Source organism: Durio zibethinus, chromosome 14 (genome assembly GCF_047325235.1).
Source record: "Durio zibethinus cultivar Kanyao isolate XHJ-2024 chromosome 14, ASM4732523v1, whole genome shotgun sequence".
NCBI lineage: Eukaryota > Viridiplantae > Streptophyta > Magnoliopsida > Malvales > Malvaceae > Durio > Durio zibethinus.
Genome location: NC_143175.1, coordinates 17,312,057 through 17,327,336, shown reverse-complemented (window position 1 = coordinate 17,327,336; position 15,280 = coordinate 17,312,057). Strand labels below are relative to the sequence as shown.

Here is a 15,280-nt window from a genome sequence, read left to right as displayed (position 1 = left end):
TGAACTAAACATAAACAATGTTAAGAATCATTCAACTTAAAAGCTTAACTTGTTAGAGAATTCCAGAATAATTTTTATTCTCTAATACATCTATCAACACGAAAATTGAAACTTTGAACATTTTAATAAAGAAATTCCAATGTAATGTCAAAATTACTCAACCAAAAATTTATCACCATCAAAAACATCTAACATATCTCACTTTAAGCCTTAGGGTTTTGTAGATTTGGTTTGAGCTTGTTATAATTTGGTGAAGTGGAAAGAGGTCCTAGCTTAGCCCCGTTTAATTCGGTGACATTCTTTAAATTTTCCACACAGCTAGTTTCCTTCTAATTTTGAAAGCGATTAATCATTAAACATAGAAGAGTTGCATGAAAGAATTTGAAGTATTTATATCTTTGAGATATTTGTTTAATCCAATGAACAATTACTTACCAACCAAAATAAATAAATAAATAGAATTATCATAAAGGTTTTGGAGAGTGACTAGATAAATTAATAAAAAACACAAAAAATTGTTATCAAGCATAATTGGTTATCTTAAAAAACCTTTTAAAGGGTTGCTAGATGAATTAACAAAAAACACAAGGAATTGCCACCGATTTTTTTGGTTAACTGTGATTAAATGCCTTACAAACTTATATTTTTAATAAAATTTTAAAATTAATTAAAACTTATTAAAAGGATAATTTTTTTGTCTATGAAAGTTGAGTTTAGGAATATGGTTATACGTGTGAAAAGATTAGTATTTCTATAACAACTATTTTAAAAATAGTATAACTAATCATGTGTTATCTTTTTATTTTGATAAAAGTTATATTAATTTTAATATTTAAAATAATTCCCATAATTTAATTTATTTTTACAAAATTCTTCTTTTTCTATTTTTTGCAAAATCCCTTTCACTACAAAAAAAAAAAACGTTTATTACCGATGAATTTTTACCAGTGAAATTTTTATGTCACTAATTATCGATGGAATACAGAAGAAATTTTTAAAACACTTTTACTAATAGATTACTGATGAATTTTACCGATGAAATAAAAAGAATTGCCACCAATTTTACCAACAGATTTACCGACCAAAAAATCCATCACTAATAGTTACTTGCGAAAAAATACATTGCTAGAAAAATTCAAAAAAATTTTTTATTACCAATAAAAATTTTGTTGGTAAAACAGTCACTAAAAGCTAAAATTTCAAAATCCCTCACCATCAATCCCTTCACTTTTCCTAAATTTTCGAGTCCCTAATCCCCTTTCCCATCCTCTCTCCCATTCTCCCCCTTTCGCCTTCCCTCTCTACCCATCACCACCTTGTCTCCCCCACCCTTTCTTCCCACGGCCACCTTGACGCCGATTGGCCATGAACTTGTCCTCTAGCTCTTATCAATATTTTTTTAATGAGTTTATTTTATATTTGTTTTTTTTGTTGAATTTAGGGTTTAATTTTTTGTTATAAATTTGTTTAGGTTTTGGTTACTAATATGTTGAGTTTTTGTTAATTAATTATTTGTTGAAATTTATTTGGGTTTTGTTTACCAATTTAGTTAGTTTTTGTTGGTTTTATATTTGATGAAATTTGTTTAGGTTTTGATTATATATTTGTTAAAATTTATTGGTGATATATTTTTATTGGATTTTTTGTTGAGTATTATTAATTTTTGATTGGATTTATTTTTAGTATTAGTTTTAGGGTTTTTTTTTCAGTTATTTATTTTTTATTTGTGAAAGTTTTGTTGACATTTGTTGGGTTTTGTTATATATTTATTAACTTTTAGATGTGTAAGATTTAGGATTCGTTAATTTGGATTTGATGTGTATTAATATTTTTATATATATATGCATGGATGTCTTATATTTAATATTTTTTAGATTTTAATAATAATTATAGAAATTAAAATTATTTATATTGATTTGAGGTTATAATTTATATATTATTAAGATTTGCATTTGTTTTGAAATAGTTTATATATTTGATAGTTTAGTAAAATTTGTATATTACTAATTATTAAAATATTGTGTTTTTATTATATTGATCAAACTTAATATAAATAAATTAAATTGTTCTATTTTATTCATATTTTGCATAATCTATATGTGAATGTGTATTCTGAAAGTGAGTTTAGTTGGATATATATATTCTGTAATGAATATGGTTTTTTATTCATTTTCATCATACTAACTTGCTTAATTTTTTCATTTCAACTACTTTGAAAGTAGAACAAGTTTCATATGTAAAAGTGTCTCAATTAGAGAAAATTTTTGCAAAACCGACAAAATTGCACTAAGAAGGCCAAGATCAAAGGTAAAATTATTTCATTAAAACCAATAATATTTTTTTGTGAATATATTGTTTGTAGTATGTATGATGAATTTTTTTCAAGATCATTTGTGCCATTGATGGATTATTTGTTAAAGTAGACCAATAATTACCTTATATTATCATTTAGATAATTTTGTTTAGTATAGAAATAATAGCTCATATGGTCAATGAATAAAAAGGTTTAACAATAAAAAAATTTGACAATTTACATGACTTTAATTACTCATATTTCAATTCAATTAGGTTCAATAATGGGCAAAGATCACTCTTGGATGTACTCTTATTTAGATATTAATAGATACATTACTTAAAACTTCTACAATGGTAAAGAGGAATTTATCGGGTATGCTTATTCTTAACCAAACTCTATTAGCAATGGGAAGATTAGGTGTCTTTGTGCCAAATGCGAGAATAAAAAATTTTTAAAAGCAGATGTTGCATGTAAGCACCTTTATTATAAAAGGTTTACAATAGATTATACAAGTTGGGTTTAACATAGGGAGTTAGAAGTAGGACAACCTTCTTCAAAAAATAAAGATACCTTTGAATCGACAAAGGAAATGAAAATAGAAAATTTTTATAGTAGAATGGTTATGGATGTTGTACATCTTGATTTTGGTGTAGAAACGACAAGATAACTAGGCATGGATGCCAATGAGGCAAGAAAACCATCCAAAGAAGAGCTAAGTGTAGACATAGCAAGCTTCTATTCTTTATTAAAAGATGCGGATGAACTGTTATGGTCAGGCTATACAAAACACATAATCCTATCTACTATGTCCTAACTTTTAAATTGTAAATCACAGTTTAACATTAGTGAGTCATGTTTTGATAGTTCGTTGAGCATGGCGAAGGATATGTTGCTAATGGATGATAAATTACTAAAAAACTTCTACAAAATAAAAAAAAATGATGAAACTAGGACTTGGTTATAAGAAATTTCATGTTTACGAAAATAATTGCATGTTATTTTACTAGGAGGTAACAAAATTGACATATTGTTTGATTCGTGGGCATCCTCGATATATAAGAAATAAGTCTAGCAGTGAGAAGAAAAAAATATTTCTTATAAAATCTTACGTTAGATGCCACTGATACCGATACATCAAAGACTTTATATGTCAATTAAAATTGTTGAATATAAGACATGGCATGCCTATAACCAAAGTTATAATAATGTGCTTCGACATCCTATTGACGATGATGCTTGGAAACATTTCAATTGCAACTATGAATCATTTACACTTGAAGTGAGAAATGTACAATTAGGATTATGTGCTAATGGTTTTTGTCCGTTTAGTCCAACTACAAAACCATACTCTTGTTGGCTAGTAATGACAGTGGTATACAATTTACCACCATGGTTATATATGAAGCAAGAATATATATTCTTGAATATGGTAATTCCAAGAAAGAGTAATATGGGTCAAAATATAGATGTTTTCTTGAGACCTTTAATAGAAAAGTTACAAATATTATGGTCAAATGGTGTTGTGGCATATAATGCTTAAGGAAAATAAAATTTTTGTTTAAAGGCAGCTATTTTATGGACAATTAATGATTTTCCTACATATGGCATGTTAGCACTCATGGAAACTTATCATGTCCTTATTATATGGGGCAAGGAAAGTCATGATTGGCTCATAGTAAAAAGCCTTACTTTTTTTATTGTCATAATCAATTTTTGCCTCTTAATCATCCTTTTCAAAGGTAAAGAGATAAATTTCAAAACAGAATTGACAATGACTCCTTGTTTTCCATTATTAGATGAAAAAATTTTGGCTTGACTAGATAGCTTTCCTGACATCACATTTGGCATGAAATATAGTGATTAGAAGTTAGATGGTTTTGGAAAAAGTCACAATTGGGTGAAGAAAAGTATATTTTGGGAATTACCCTATTGGTCAACCAATCTGATTTGGTACAATCTTAATCTTATGCATATTATGCATAATGTCTTTGACAATGTATTTAACATAATAATCATAATAATGGATGTTAAGTGTAAAACCAAAGAAAACACAAAGGTAAGACTAGATCTTAAGGTGTATTGCAAGCGATCCTAGTTGGAATTGGTTGAAGTGAATGGTAAAGTTTTTGACAATGTATTTAACATAATAATCATAATAATGGATGTTAAGTGTAAAACCAAAGAAAACACAAAGGTAAGACTAGATCTTAAGGTGTATTGCAAGCGATCCTAGTTGGAATTGGTTGAAGTGAATGGTAAAGTTTTCATGCCTAAAAATTCATACACTTTAAGCAAAAAGTGAAGAAAAGATGTTTATGCATAGGTTAAAAAATTAAAACTTGCTAATGGTTTTGCATCTAACATTTTTTGGTGTATAAACATGGCTAATTGCAAGTTTTATGAGATACAAAGTCATGACTGCCATGTTTATATACAACTATTGCTCCCAATTGCATTTTGTAATTTTGTGCCTATTTCTATTTGATATGCAATTACTAAGCTATCTCATTTTTTTTAAAAATTTATATGCCACAAAAATAAATGTAGATCATATGGAAGTGTTAAAAACAAAGATTGTGAAAACAATCTACAAATTAAAAAAGATTTTTCCTCTAGGTTTCTTTGATTTTATGGAGTATTTGCCCATTCATTTGCTTAAATAGGCAAAATTTGGTGGACCTGTTCAATATCACTAGATATATCCATTTGAAAGGCAATATATTAAAGTTGTTAAACATTAACATTGATTAATTTAATTTTCCTTCAATAACATATGTGTTATATCATGATGAGTAGGTTTCTTCATTATTTCAAGAAAAAATGCTCCAATTGAGCATTTGTTGAAGCATCTATATGTGAGGAAAATGTTATCGAAGAGATTTCCACTTTGTACTCGTTCTATTATGATCCAAATGTATCAATAAGATTGAATTGAGTTTCATATAATGACGATGAGGGAATCATGGATTCTAATGGACATTTTTCAATTTTTAGTCATCCTAGCCAAGCATTTGGTCAATTAGATAAGTCTTGATGACTATCAGTTAATGAGCATAATAAGGCACACTTATATGTTTTGTTCAATTGTGAAGAGATAAATCCTTACATTAAGTAAGTAATATGTGAAGTTTACAATTTATGTTTCTAGTAAGTTTACAATTTTTCTAATTCGTAATTAACAATGATAGGATATTTGATTAATTGATGAGAAGAGACTTTGGGAATATAAGTATACGAAATTGGAGAAAGAATGTGATGCTAAATTCCCACAATGAATTAGACAATTTGTAAGGGTTTAGTGCATATTAGCATATATGAATATAAAATTTAATACTATTGTGTATTAATAATAATGATAAAATTTGTTGTTTTAAAATTGGATAAGTTGATAAGCAAAATGGCAATATTGATTGTCATGTAATTGAGATAGCTTATGGCCCTGGATGTGTGGTTAGGTGTTTCAAAGGTTACTTTGTCAATGATTTTAAATTTCATATGGTTAACTATGGCCAAACTCGAAAGACAAAAAATTATGGGGTATGTATGAAAAGAAGTCATTATAATGATTATGAACATGACTTTTATGGTATCTTGGAAGATGTTATAGAACTAGAGTACTTTAGAGCAGGGAATAAGATTATACTTTTTAAATTTCATTGGTTTGACACAAAGAATGGGGTAAAGGTAGCTTCTCATCATGGTCTTGTTGAAATTAAATATAATTCAATGCTTGCTAGCAATGAATCATTTGTCTTAACTTCATAAGTACATCAAATTTCTTATATAAACTATCATTTTAAAAGAAGAGATCGAAATGATTTATAGGCAGTCTTTAAAACAAAGGCCAGGAGTACATATTGAGTAAATAATATTGATGGAGATGAAAAATAAACAACTGATTTAAATGAAGATGTTTTCCAAGAAGTTGAAGCTTTTATTCCATGAAATATTATTATTTAAAAGAACTTGATAATCCTACACTTGTTGTTCCTAGTGAATATGAAAAGATAGATTTAACAAAAGTGATTCGAGCTAAAGAAGAAGAAGAAGAAGAAAAAGAAAATGATGATGATGATGATGATGATGAAAAACATGAGTTTGCTTCTTCTAATAATGATTGATGTATGCATTGTGACTTTTAATGCTATATATAATGTTTACTCGATGTTCCTAATATATCTCAAGTAATTATAATACTTTATTACTTGTTTTATCTAAAATCAAATATGTTTTGCTAATTTCATTTAATATTGTATTACTAAAGTAATATTATATATGTTTGTTTTTTCTTGGTGCTATTAGAATACTGATGGAATGTTCTTGTTCTATATGGAACAAATGATAGGACATCATGCAAAAAGTATTATCCATCAAGGTGACTCTAAGGCAGGATCTTATAAAGGTGATTTACGTATCAGGTCATTATTAGAATAGATACAACAAAATCCACCACATGGGTCAACTTTACCATATGGGTCAGGTTCACCAGATATAGTTTGATTGACCATACTAGTCACTTCTAGCATCAATGATGGTGATCCATCTATAGAGCAATACATCAATCCAAGATTAGCCAATGATCCACTAGTTGGAAAAAAAAAAAAGAAGGGAAGACAACTAGGTAGAGGACTAGGGGTAAACAAAAGCTTACCGACTCCTTCAGATCTAGATAAATGGGTGTGGATTACTTTGCTTGGAGATAAATATTAATTGTTTTCTTATTGTTATTTGTTTGTTAATGAATTTGTTCAGTTTAACTAATCTTACTAAAAAATGGATGTTGGTAGTTGTTTTGAGCAATTTTCGATTAGCTCAACAATTTCAAAAATAATTCAAGTGAATTATACTAGTCCTTGGCCGACATGGGTTAAAGTACCTACGTTAGTTAAGTCTATGATGTTTGATAAATTTAAGATAGTAAATGGATATTTATTTCTATTGTATATATTTTTATTTCATTTAAATTAAGAGTTCAAATTATTGTCAACGACTTATTGTATTCCTATTTATTATGTTAGGAAAAATGTCGATGTGCTAAGTTAGATGATGATCTTGTTTAACAAGCTTGGACCAATATTTCAAAGAATCAATTGAAAGACTTATTGTCTGACAAGAGAGACTTGGCAATGAAAGAGCATGAAGTTGATAACATCATAGAATGCAAATGTATGGAGTGAAGGTAGATCATAGCTCCAATTTGGATGCTCTTATTGACAATTTAAGGAGCACTCACCAGTGGCAAGATATCTTCGCTAAAGCTAAACAAAATCATCAAACACAAAAAGAAAAAAGTATTACAAAGCACACTGGCGGCTTAGTTTCCTTTCTTTCTCATAAAAAAATAATAGTACTATCGTATTTGATGAGTTATTTTATCATCAAATATCAATAAATTATATAAATTGTATTGTTACTTGTTTCATTGAATGTGTTTAAACAAATATAGTCACTTAAGTTGCAATGAGAACCCGCCTTAATAGAACTTTTCAATGGACTTATAGATGTTCAGAAGGACGTGAAGACTTCGTTGACAACAAGTCCAAAGTTGTCAATTTAAAAGACTTTTAAATGACTGAATAATGATGAAATTGTTGCCTTACTTTATTGAAATAGATAATATCTTATTTGTTTTCTGATGTAAAGACTTTGTAAAATCATAAAAACTTTTAAGTAATTTGCTTTGTGCTTCTAGTAGTGTATTGTAATGATGATTTTGTGATTATTGATCAAGTATTGCATTTTTGGCATTGCAATGATGGTTGTGTATTATGATTATTGATGAACTATATATCTCAATAGTATATTATGATAGCTATTTATTTGAAAAGAGTTTCTATGTATTATCTAGATGAGATCACATTTGTGAAAGGTGAAAATTATTGCTTATTTTCATTTGTGATTTTATTTGTGTCTTGTGATTGTTGATGAAGTATAGTGAAATAATTGAAAGCAAAGACAAATCCTATGTTAAAGTAGATAGTTTGGTGTATATTGAAATGCAATGAATTTGTAAAATATGAAAATTATGCTTGAAATTGTGGATTGTTTGAAGTTGTGAATTGTTTAAAGTTGTTCATTGTTTGAAGTTGTGATATTTTAGTGAATTATACAAATCCTATAGTAATGCTTTTTGTTTTAAACTTTTTGTAGGAAAACTATAGTACTGCATTATCTTAGAAATATGGTGAAGACTATTCCAATCATCCATATTTTAACTCACAAGCTTGGACTGAAGCTATTAAAGGGGTTAAAGTTACACACACTCATATGTATAGCTTTGGATCAGCAAATAGATCTAGGGACCTCCTTCAATCAACTCAGTCCAATACTGTAGCAAGATCATCTAACTCTATTTGTGGTCTGACATATATGCCTCTTCAGGCTTGTCAGCCTTAGATAAAAGAATGAATTGATAAGTTGAAGATTGAGCAAATTGCTAAGCTTAGGTCATTTTATGGAGTAGATGATGCAATCGATAGGGTCTAGACAGACTCTACCACCATAATATTCTAGACTTGATGATGACACCAAAGATTCTGGATTAATAGGTGCAATAATAGCATAATGACATTTTGTATTAGATTCGTATGAGGTATTTGATGGATGGATGCTATGCATGTTTTATGAATTGATATTTTTTGTGGATGTTATGGTGATTTGATGCATGTTTGATGATATATTTGATGAATGTTACTTGGATTTTATATTTTAATTGACAATAATGTCATATTTAAATAATTACACATGTTTAAATTGTAATTTATAGGGTTTGAAAATAATTATAGGTTTTGTGAATAATTATAAATCTTTTTATTTAAATTATTAATGAATTTCTACTTTTATCGATGGAATTTACTAATGAAATTTTACTATTACCGATAGAATTTTTATTGTTACCAATAAATTTACCAATAGAAAAAATTCTTTTATCACCATTTTCATGGTTATTACCAATGAATTTACTGACAAAATTTTACTATTACCAATGGAATTTTAATTATTATTAACAAAAAAAACCATTACCAATGAATTTACCAACGATTTTATCGACAAAAAGTTCTAAAGCTAAAACTGATGATCGTAGGTAAAACTGTCACTAATAAATCTGTCAGTAATTACCAATGAATTTTTCCATTGGATTTTAAACACTATCGATGAAATAACATTACCAACATAACTAGCACTTGTAGACACCTTATTTTGTCTAGGGTTTAAAATTTGTTTTATTTTGTTTATTGTTTATTTATCTGTTTAGTAAAAAAAAAAAAGAAATGGCAGAGACTTGGTTGAAGAAGGATTGTTTAATTAGATAAATGGTTTTTTTTTAAATAAAATTTAGTCTTAATCCAACTATCAGATAGACTCTTTGAAGAGTTTAATCCTACTTGAAACACCTTTTAGACTTGGATTCTCATCTACAAATTGGTTCCAACATATAGAAAAATAGGGGGAATTAGTAGAAAAAGGAAGTAGAAATAGTTAGTCTCATAAAGAGATTTTAGATTGGGAAAAATTTTGTTTTTTGTGGAAATTTGGTGATTTATTAGAATGGATTTGATTTAATATGGGGTAAATAGTGCTATTGAAGGGTTTAACAAGCTTAAAAGTTTCAAGTCAGTGTTTTTTGGAAATTCTAGAAATTTCCAAAACCTATTTGAATTTTTCAACAAAAATTCAAATTTTTTTGCTAGTTTTCAATAAAAAGCCCAGATTTCAACAACCTTTCAGTGGCCATTCCCAATATCAAGCACAAAGCCTAGATCTCAATGACCTTCCAGTGACCAATCCTAGTTTTTGATGGAATATTTTTAGAAATTGATAGATATTTAATTGGAGTTCATTCGATCTTATAAAGAGAACAAAGAAAAAAGAGAAAAGAGAGAGGGTTCGGGAAATTTGAAGGAGAAAATAAAATTTTAAGTTTTTATAGTAGATTAAATGACGCTGTTTTGCCCTTAAACAAGCCCACAGGATCCGTGCGTTTTTGTTATACCCAACCCAATTCATTTTGCTTGACCTGGTAACTGGCTTTTACTATTGAGCCATGAAGTGAAGCCAAGCTGAGGTAAGCCGCACCTTTTAAGCCAACTCCCATGCCTGTAGCCATGCTGTGATACCAAGCCAAGCTAAGTTGGTTTCTTGTTTTTGGTATTTTCTTTTCATTTTATTTATTATTTATCTTTATTTTATTTATTTACTTATTTTGATCCTTTATTTATTTTTGAAATGTCTTACATGATTAAAATTTTTAAGAGAATTAGAGGAAGTTATTTTAGAAAGAATAATTATAAAAAATATAAAATATAAAATAAATTTTTGAGGATAAGTAATAACTATCAGACGATGAAATTTTCAAAAATTATTAAGGGCCAATTTCTAAAAAAATTTTAGGTGAGAAAGTTTTGCTAAATTTAACTCAAATAGAGGAAAATTTTATATAAAATTTTAATAACAATAATTAATTTTTATTTTTATTTTAAAAAAAAGAAAATTTTCTTTCTTAGAATTAGGAATCAAACGACGAATAAAAAGAGTTTATATTCTAAATCTAACCTAAATTGTAAGATATTTGTAAGATATTTCTAAATTAGGCCCAAATGGTGAAAAATTTAGAAAAAAAACTTGTAAAATAAAAAATGAATTCCAATGATGAAATTCTTAGTAATCACAAATGGATGATTATCTAAGAAATTTTTTGGGTAAGAAAATATTTTTAATTTTGACCCAGATAGTGGAAAGATTAGATATATTTCCAATAAAACAAAGAAAAATTTAACAAAAAATAAATGATTAAGTTTTTTTTACGATAGAGCCTTTTCAAGAAAGAAATGGCATTCTTGAATATTCTTGAGGTGAGAAAATATTTTTAAGAATTTTGTTAGATTGATGGAGAAATCTTAAGAATTATTTTCAATATTTAAACATTAGAATAGAAAAGGCCATTAGAACCAAGATGATCGTTAGGATAATTTAAAATTAAATAGTACTGTAGACACCCATCTCTGTCTAGGTTAACTGTGTTTATTATTATTTTTTTATTTTTTTTTCTTTCCTTTTCATTCTAATTTACACTTGAATAAGGAAATCAAAATTTCAAATTGGCTAGATTAGAATCTCATCAACACAGTCAAAAGTTTTTAATGTGGAATCAAGTCAAGGTAACTGTTGAATTCAATTGGAATCAAATCAGAAGCCTAAGGTTACGTTCAGACAGAACCTAATCCCAGAATTCAAGCCTAGATTGTTTTTGTCTATTTCTTAAAGATTCTACTAAAAAAGGCTGTAAATTGAGAAAAGGCCACAGAACAAAACATGGTGGATTTTTTTAGAGAAGTGGTGTTTTGGAAAATTTTTTAAGCAGTAGGAAATTTTTGGGATTTTTGTGAATTCTGGATTCAATTTGAAATATTTGGGTTTAGATTTGGGCTTTTGGGATTAGGTTTATGTTTCTGAAGTAATTTGGAGAAATCTAGGAATTTCTTGGATTTTTTTTTTAAAAATCTAGGTTTCATGATGAATGTTTGAAGTTTTCGATTGAATTTTTTGGTGAAATTTGAAGTTCCAATGGGATTCTAGTGATTTTTCCAGAAATTGACAAATTTTAGTTTTTGACGGAGTTTTTTGGAGAATTTTAGAGAGAGGTAAAAAAAATCGAGGTCTAGATAGAGAAAATAGATAGTTTCTGAGGAGAAAGCCTATAAGTTACCATTTATACTACCCCAACATGATGGTATTCTGAGGATCCCAAGTCTGTGCATAGATTCGCTGACTCGCTTGTCGACCTAGGCTCCAACCTGACCCAATCGCAAGTTTTTTTTTTATATTTTTTATATTTATTTTTATATTTTGATTTTGATTTTATTTTCATTTTTTACTATTTTCATTATTTATCTATTTTCATTACGTAATCTACTATTTGTTAAATATTTTGTAAAATAAAAAATTTTCCTGTTTATTTAAAAAAAAACAATGAAAAAAATAAACAAATATTTTCAAATAAATTCATGGATCCTACCAAACTATTGGAGAGTTTTCATGGATTTAAATTTTATGGAATCTACCAAACAATTGAGAAATTTCATAAATAAATTAAAAAACAATAATGATTTTTGTCCCACCAAACTATTGGAAGATTTGCTTTTAAATTAAGTTTTATCAAACTATTAGGAAACTTAATGAAATTTCAAAAAAAATAATAAAAATAAATTTTATAAATATTTTTCAAGTAAAATCTCATCAAACTATTAAGAGATCTACTTTCAAGTAAGTCTTATCAAACTATTGAGAGACTTTACTCATTTTGTTAATAAAATATAGTAATAAATCCGATGATGAAACCCCTTCATAATGGGACACTAGTCTCCATAAATGCTCTTGAGATGAAAGAATTATCTTAAAGTGCTACCAAACTATTAGGACAATTTTAAGACTAATTTTTAATATTAATATGTTAGTTGTTGTGAGAGTGCTACAACCTTCCTCACATGTAATTGTACTCCTGAATCTAAAATCTAGTTTCATGGATCAGATTCAATCGGGTGGCCAATCACACCTAAATAAGAAAAGATTGGTGGTGACTCCTCTAATCCATATCTAGTAGTAGGTCCATAGATCTATACGTTATGATAGTTTGACAACTCTATTGGGGATATTAAGAGTCAGGCCGGTAAATGATTTCTTACTATCCAAGCCTTGCTTAATAAATTTTCGTTCTTTCCTATTTCTTTCTTTTCATTGCTTATATTCTATTTAGTTATTCATTTATATATATCTGTCATTCATTTGCATGTGCATAACATAAGCTCTCTACCCGAGTTCTACCCTTAAGAGCTAGTCTACTACTTATGTCCTTATGAGATTTCATGTCTCCACATGGGACTGTGAAATACTCTCACTTAAATTGAATCCTTTCAACTTATAGCCTATGATGGTTGAGGATTATGGTGCCTTACTAGTCTGTAATGGATAATGATGTAAGGAATAATTTGTGAACCTTTTAAAAGTAATCCAAACCACATATAGTAACTTTAAGAGCCTAATCATAGGTAGAGCCATGTCTTTCCACCCTTTATAGCTAATCCATAATTTAAGGTCATATTGTTATTTTACTTGCTTTATAGTGTTTATTCTTTATTGAGATGACTAACTGATCTTCTTATCCTGTTTATTTTTTTTCTTTTTATATATATTCATAAACAAATATGCATTGCATTACATTCATTCATGACCATTTATTCATTATGTCAAATAATGTCAGGATCACTTATTATAGATTGTGGTACTAAGGTACAACACTAGTTCAACATCCGTATAACACCTAAGTTAGAGTTAGAAAGATGGAGCAGGATAATGCAAACTGTTTTGAAAGGTTGGAAAAGGCTCATGAGGTAATTTAGGGGAAATTAAGATCTTTGAAGCTCTGGATAAAATAAACAAAGGAAAAATAGTGGAAGAAGATATCTCGCATGAACTCACTGAGTCACTATATCCTCCAGGTTTTAGTCCACAATAGACCTAAGCCACTCTAAGTTTTTAGCCATAACAAACCACATTCCCAAGTCACAGCTACCTAGGAATGCTTTATACACCAAATCAAGTCAATGTTCAGAGTTATACTAATCTTATCTTCACTGAAAAGACAGTCAAGCCAATCCAAATCCCCAATCTGGATGAGGCAAAAGAAAAAGTGAAGTTGCAAATGACTATATCTTTAACAGACTCTAAGATTAATCAAACAATAAGCATGATTAAGGAAAGATTAAGGTTGTAAAATGCATTGAGTTATGTGGATCCATAAATGCTATAGGGTTTTTTTTTGTACCAAACATGATGACACCACCCAAGTTCAAAGTGCCAAAATTTGAGAAATACGATGGTACTAAGCACCCCATTACATATGTCACAATATATTATCGTAAGATCGTAGCATACACTAACAATGAGAAACCGTTCATGCATGTGTTCCAAAATAGCTTAACTAGGTCTACTGTACGGTGGTATGTTTAGTTGGATAGGACTCGCATAAAATTGTGAAAAGATTTTACTTGATCTTTCATCAATCAATATCATCACATCATAGATATAACTCCTAATTACCTTTCATTACAAATAATGGAGAAAAAAACATTTGAATCCTTCAAAGAGTACGTCGAAAGATGGTAAGATGTCACCATTTAAGTACAATCTCTTTTAACCGTAAAAGAAATGATGGTTTTATTTGTAAGCACTTTGAAGTTGCTCTATTATAAGAAGATGATAGGGAATGCTACAAAGAATTTTACTGATATGATGTTCTCATGGGAGATTATTGAAAATATCATTAAGAATGGCAAGCTTAAGGTGGAAAAGATTGACAGTGCTAAGAAAGGTGAATGCCTAAGAAGGAAGAAGATGAAACCTAAGTGATGAATTTTTAGAGGCAGCAATCCATAAGTTATGCTCTATATCCACTATAGGCTCATCCTGCTTACTACCTAGCCATCAATAATGTTGCACAAGTTTCTTACTAGCCTTATTTCCCAACCATGAACAATATTACTCTAAGTCCTCATCAACCAACTTTTTAAGCATATGCATATAGGCCTAATCTTGTTACTCACCAGTTTCAAGGCCTATCAATCAAGCAAGTGGTTTAAAAAGATCTATGGGTAATCAAGAGAAAGCTCACATTGATCCTATCCCCATAACCTATACTAAGCTATTTTCAAAATTAGTCAGGAATGACTTAGTATATCCCTAATCTTTTTAGAACCCTTGAAGTCACCCTATCCCAAATGGTACAATGTTAATGCCACTTGTGACTACCATAATGGAAATATGGGTCACTCCATAGAAACTTACCTTGCTTTCAAGCATAAGGTGCAAAGTTTAATTCGAGCAAGCTCGATGAGCTTCAATGAATTAGAGGAGCTAAATATCCACAAAGGCCTTTTACCTAATCACCCAGAGGCACGATTTTAGGAAGGCTGATTAAAACTAATTATC

The 15,280-nt window shown here is 28.6% G+C and overlaps 1 pseudogene; it reads left to right on the top strand.

Annotated features, from left to right (window-relative positions):
- The first annotated feature begins 3,659 nt into the window (after nucleotides 1–3,659).
- On the top strand, nucleotides 3,660–4,781 carry LOC149515092 (uncharacterized; annotated as a pseudogene).
- Nucleotides 4,782–15,280: the final 10,499 nt, after the last annotated feature.